The following is a 7,131-nucleotide window of genomic DNA, read 5'->3' on the forward strand; positions in this document are numbered from 1 at the left end:
TGGATCTGTCTAAACATATACTTTTAATCTATGGATTATATATAATAGCGCGCTGATCATTTTTGTTGAAACAATTGCAAATAAGAAATCAATAACCATTGTCCCATATTTAGAGAACAATCTGGGAACGTAGCCCATTGTGTGATTGCTGTGTGACACACGCGCGCACACACAGACACACGCACTCATTCCACTGGTCCTAGTTCTGTATTTCCCAATGATAATTATAGCACCAATGTCGAATTATCTATCTGAGTCCTAATTAGAGCTGAACTGTCCCAGTTAACACACTATCAGAGCATCAGCAGGGAGATCATATTTAAACAAGACGTCAAAGATGGAACAACTGTCAGATGAAGTTCAGTGTGTCAAATAAAGGCTCAATTGAAATATCCCAATCGTCATGGCTGATATCTTTTATTTATTTACACAATCAAAGTCCTGCTAATGAGAGACCGGAATTGTATTTGTATACAGTTGAAATAAAGGGAATAGGTTAATAAAAAAAATAGTGAGATGTCTGAGATTGTCTACATTTACCCGCGCGCACGCACGCACACACGCACATGCACAACGTAATCAAACGTCCACAGGCGCGCATGTGTGACTGTGCGCGCGCACACACACCTAGACACACAAAGAGGTTCAATTGGGATTTTTTTTTTTTTTAAAGTGCTATAAAACTGTCCCCAAAAGGGGTTGCTCTTTCGATGACCATTTTGAACAGAGAATCACTTCAATTCTCACTGTATGCTCCCATCTGTTCCACTCTGTTCCCTTTCAATTTAACCCCTGATCACACATGGCCTGGCTGGCTGACTGACTGACTGGCTAGGGCTGGCTCTATACTGTAGGGTTTCACTGGCCTTTTACGGGGACCTCTGGTTTGGACATCATCAGTTCAGCATGGAGCTATTCCAAATCCCAGTGCTCCAGTTCCCATCACACCTCCCAAAACAGGTTCCAATGTAGGTCTACCACCTTGTGGTCCCCAGGTACACCTCCAGACAGTGAGACAGACCAACAGACAGACAGTTAGACAGACAGATAGACAGACAGACAGACCAACAGACAGACCAACAGACAGACAAGCAGACAGACACGCAGACAGATAGACCAACAGACCGACAGACAAGCAGACAAGCAGATATGTACAGAGCGTACAAAACATTAGGAACACCTGCTCTTTCCTTGACATAGACTGACCAGGTGAATCCAGGTGAAAGCTATGATCCCTTATTAATGTCACCTGTTAAATCCACTTCAATCAGTGTAGCTGAAGGGGAGGAGACAGGTAAAAAATTATCTTTAAGCCTTGAGACAATTGAGACATGGACTGTGTATGTGTGCCATTCAGAGGTTGAATGGGCAAGTCAAAATATATAAGTGCCTTTGAATGGGGTATGGTAGTAGGTGCCAGGCACACAGGTTTGAGTGTGTCAAGAACTGCAACGCTGCTGGATTTTTCAAGCTCAACAGTTTCACGTGTGTTTCAAGAATGGTCCAACACCCAAAGGACAACCAACCAACTTGCCACAAATGTGGGAAGCATTGGAGTCAACATGGGCCAGCATCCCTGTGGAATGCTTTCGACACCTTGTAGAGTTCATGTCCCGATGAATTGAGTCTGTTCTGAGGGCAGAAGGGGAGGTGCAACTCAATATTAGGAAGATGTTCCTAATGTTTTGTGCACTCACCGTATTTGCATGTTTTGTTCACATGTTGAGTAAATCTCACCTTTATTTTGTTGCAAAAAAAAGTATTTGACAGATTGAGAGAATTTCCCCCTCCCCATTATGTTGAAATCTGGACTCTAAACTGGACTGCGGCTGATAGGAGACCACAGCTGAATGTGAGTCACACTACTAGGAGTGGTACTGCTGTGGTGATAGAAAGTGACGCAACAGAGACAGAGGGTTGAATCAGTAGGAGGGTTTGGGGGCTGAGAATGGAGGGGGTTTTGGCTCGCCTTTGTGTGTGCCAGCCACTGTGATGGTGTACCTACGTGGCTGTGAGGTCCACACAGCTGCTGACTGGCTTGGAGGTCATTCTGAGATACAGCCTTGCTGTGATTCTTGATGGTGCCATGGGTGTGTAAACACACACTCACACCCACACAAATGCACACATATACAATCACACATGCATACACACAAATATACACAAACACATGCATGCACATGCAGCGCGCACACACACACACACACACACACACATGCAAACACACACGCAAGGATACACACACCTTGTGTCCGGCCTTTTGTCCTTGTGTCAGCAGGCAGGACACATGGAATTATTTGACGTCTCCTTTTCTTCCCGTATAATATCCACACGTCACATACACTCCGAATTTCTTCAGAATTTTGTTGGTTCCTCTCTATTTCTGTAATATTTTTGTCCCTTTCTGTTGGATCTACCACGTTATAATTTTTTGTAGGAAATGGTGGAGTACCTAGAGTATTTCAGACTTGATGTAGAAAGTACTGTGTAGGCTCCACACATAAATTACCCTCCTGTGGTAGGCAGAATATTTGCATCTAATTTGCAAATTGCAGTAAAGACAGCAATTCAGGTGACACTGAATATTCAACGGTAGCATGAAATATTTGACACTAATCTGTAAAATACCACCTAGTGTACGAATCCCCCAAAGTCATCTATCATTCGGATTTAGTTTTCAAATGAACCACAAGTCCAATTTGAAAGTGAATTTGCAAGAGAGCTCAGTCCGCCACCACCAATATTATTTGCTAAGCGTAATGGATAGGCTAGATAGACTGTGTGTGTGTGTGTGTGCGTGGGTGCGTGTGTGTGTATACTGTATGTGTAAGCATGGCCTTGTTGAATTTGAGCAGGCCTAGCCGTGATTTAACTGCTACATTAATCTAAATAGATTTGAAGTCATTAACCATTTCAGAGGTAATGATGTGGTGCTACCACTAATGAGCTTTAGCTCTTAATTGAATAGGAGGGGGTGTACAGTGATGCTAAACCCACAGTAGATGTTCACTCCACCCTCCTCGTTTCCATCCTACCACACACACACACACACACACACACACGCACACATACACACCCTCGACGTTGACAACGTTTTTCCTTCCCTACACTCACAGGGTTTAGAGAAGGGGTTCCTAGTCACGTGACTGTCTGGATTACAGCCCCTCCGTCCGAGGACTTTGATGTCACCCTTCATCACTTCAAGACCACAAGCTGTACTTTTGCTTTACAGCAATTACAGGAAAAATAGATGTTTTCTTTTCCAGTCATCATGAAAATGAAAAGAAAAACATTGTCTGGTGTCACATTATGATTGGATTATGCATTATTTAGTAGGCCACTGAAGTGCCGGATCCAAAAACATCTTAAAAAGCTTAATTTGAGATGCGTCTCGTCCTTAAAAACAAAACAAGTAGCTTTGTATAAAGGCAAAGTACTTTTATCAACTGTCACACAGATCAAACATTTAAATTGAGAGAATGTGTTTTACATACATTAAGAATACAAATCTATTTTCCTTCCTTGATGTCTATAATCCTCAAATCACAGATATAATTGTACTCCTCGCTTATAAATCATTATGCAAACATTTAACCTGCAATATTTATTAACAGACAAAGATGTCAAGTACAATTTGAAGGAAGCTGAAATCTAACATACAAATCTCTCCTTTCTAAATTCCCTACAATACATGTGCAACACAACACGTTCCCTTGGTAATAGAACCTATGTGAAATAAGATTGTGTTGGCGTCTCTTATCAAGTACAGTTACATTGCATAGAAAGCCCCAGTGAATAGAGAACACTGATATAAATATAACACCCTCAAAAGCAATGAAAGCCTAAGGGAGAAAAATGAGAGTATTTACAATGAAACTCAGTCACTGTTCCATAATGCCTAGTGTTCAGAGAATCAGAAAGGAAATAGACTGAGTAGGCAGGCTGAAAGGCCTGTGTGTCTCTGCTGGTGTGTGGCCTGCTGTCCTTTATGGACTGAGACTAAGAGCCTGATGGGTCGGAGCTTAGATTGAACGGAGCCTATTGACAATAAGCTACTAAATCTGGAAATAAAGGCAAAGTGATTTACTGTAAACGCCACTGGGCCTACTGAGTCATGGCTAGAGGCGCAAACACATAGGGACACACACACATACACGCGTGTACTGGCACACACACACACACACACACACACACACACACACGCACGCACACATTCAGGCACACACACACACACACTCTCTCTCTCCCGCCTGGCTGGTTTGCCTCTGTCTGCTACGTGAGTCGCCCCACACACTCGCTCTGTGCACCCAGTCATGCAGCTCAGCAGCAGTGACTTTGACAAATAACCAGGAAGTCCCACTGTTGGCTTAAAACTCCAAGTTGTTCAGTTGCATTTCTGCATTTGTCCTGCCTTAATGGCTGTGGAAGTGGCTTTCGAGGTAATCTGTCATTGATTGATTAGGTGCTGGCCAAATCCCCTCACCGAGTGCATTGGTAGGCTGGCCGCCCGCTGCTGCTGCTGTGTAAATGTGCAAGGGAATGGCAGTATTAGGGGAGTGTGTGTGTCTGTGTGTGTGTGCGCAAACACACACTTACAGCCACTCAGGTGGACAGGCTCATGAGAGGACTCCCACTGCAGCGGGCAAGGACACCAGACATGCTGCTGTTTGTTGTTGCTGCTCAATAGAAACATGCTTTAGGCCTGCGAAACACGACAGACAAAGCATATCCTTTTCATGAACATGCAGACATGTCGTGTCAGTCAGATTTTAGGTGGTAGCTGTAAGTGTCATTGCATCAACTGCTGTTGATTGGGTTATTTATAATACAGCACATGATATCAATACAGCACAGTGGATCACTCGGAGCATACTGGAAAGATGATCACATTGAGAAGTGTTTGCCAATTAGATTGCAGTCTAATCCATACACGATAAGGTCAGAATTGTTAAGCGTGCATAGTGTAGTCAACACAACGCATTCGGAAAGTATCCAGACCTCTTCCCTTTTTCCACATTTTGTTACCTTCCACCCTTATTCTAAAATGGATTCAATTACTTTTTTCCCTCATCAATCTACACACAGCAACAAATTGTGCACAATTATGCACATTTATAAAAAAAAAATAAAATCGACAGAAATACCTTATTTACATAAGCTCCAGAGTTACTGTGTGGAGACGGGAGAACCTTCCAGAAGAACAACCATCTCTGCAGCACTCCACCAATCAGGCCTTTATGGTAGAGTGGCCAGACGGAAGCCACTCCTCAGTAAAAGACACGACAGCCTGTTTTTTGATTACCAAATGGCATCTAAAGGACTCTCAGACCATGAGAAACCAGATTCTCCGGTCTGATGAAACCAAGATTGAAACCTGGCACCATCCCTACGGTGATGCATGTTGGTGGCAGCATCATGATGTTGGGATGTTTTTCAACTCCCCCAAATAGAGGTGTGCCAAGCTTGTAGCATCATACCCAAGAAGACTAGAGGCTGTAATTTCTGCCAAAGGTGCTTCAACAAAGTAAAGGGTAAAAGGTTTGAATACTTATGTAAACGTGATATTTCTGTAAAAAAAAAAAAACATTTGCAAAAATGTCTAAAAACCTGTTTTTGCTTGGTCATTATGGGGTATTGTGTGTAGATTGAGGGAATAAAAAAAAAAAACGATTTTTGAATAAGACTGTAACATAAAATGTGGAAAAAGTCAAGTGGTCTGAATACTTTCCGAATGCACTGTACATTGTAGACCGTTAAATAGTCGAATGTTTTCCATGTGGTATGCTTTAATGATTAAATGACATTAATTCATATGATATTTGATTTAACACTATGCAATAATTTAAATGTACTCAAATTAAATCAACATAAAATCACCTGTCCATTTCACATTCTTCCTTCGTTCTATATCAGAACCACAACTAAAGAACATCCTCTTAACAGTTCTCAATCAAAGAATAACATGTTAGTCTCAAAAAAGCCAGAGACGTCTGGGCCATGAACAATTTTACATTAATTTTAATGGAGACACTTAAATGGTAATTATTCCAACTCGGCTCAAATGTGGAACTAACAAATGGAATTCAATCAGTGTTGGCACATAATGACCGTCATTAGGCCCCCAAAAAATTATAATGACATCCTATCTGCATTTCAACCTGATGACTTTTTTACGTTGGGATATCGAAGCCAACTCACATCTCCATGGTGATACGCCATATTTTTTTACCATGACTGGTAACCACTTCATTGTTTGTGGCGTAGTCTTCCGCTGAATGAACGCCTGGCTTCATCTAATTAACTACTTGAAAGGTCTTTTCTTGAGTTCTCCCTTAATTGAGAGTGGGAGAGTGCTGGCTTCGTTGACCGCTATGGCTCTCTGTCTCCTACCTAGGCCTTTTCACAAGGTGCAGTCCTGCTCTGGCCTTTTCATATGATAATAACAGTAATACATGCCATTTAGCAGACGTGGTGCAGTCCTTTTGAAACACTAGGCATCTTGTATATTCTCTGTCTGGTAATGGTTCAAAATCTCAAGGAATAAAACAATGATGAGTGAATGATTGTCCTGATAGTATCACACTCAAATCTTTCAATTAGGGTCAAATCCTGACTTGCCCCAAATGTATGTGTAATTTCCCCAAAAAATTGAGGTAACATTTGAGTACATTACAGGATTTGTGGATTTGTGGATTTGTGCATCTTGGTTCTTAGAGATATGGTATTTCAGTGATGGGTTATTACAGGTGCAGTGCAGGTCTACCTCATACAGTATTGGAATGTGTACCTCCTGTTGTTACAGTGCGGGGGTTACAGGTCACAGAGAGCACGGTATTATATTTACTTTGCTTGGTGCAGCACAGACAGCAGCACTCCACAACATCTCATGGTCACCAATGTGTCTACACAATTAGCAGGAGGCTGTGTATGTTCAGCGTGTGCATGTGTGTGCGCACACGCGCGCGCGTGTGTGTGTGTGTAGCTGGGTGTGCTAGACCATGTCCCTGAGGTTTACTCTCCTGATTCAATAGCGCTCCACTTGGATGGACTCAATCAGATAGCTGAGGCCCAATGAAGGCTGCTGTTCAACAGTGCTGCAGGTCCACAGCGGGAAGGTACCTGGTTTTCAGA

This window comes from Salmo salar, chromosome 16 (genome assembly GCF_965601325.2).
Source record: "Salmo salar chromosome 16, fSalSal1, whole genome shotgun sequence".
NCBI classification, from domain to species: Eukaryota; Metazoa; Chordata; class Actinopteri; order Salmoniformes; family Salmonidae; genus Salmo; species Salmo salar.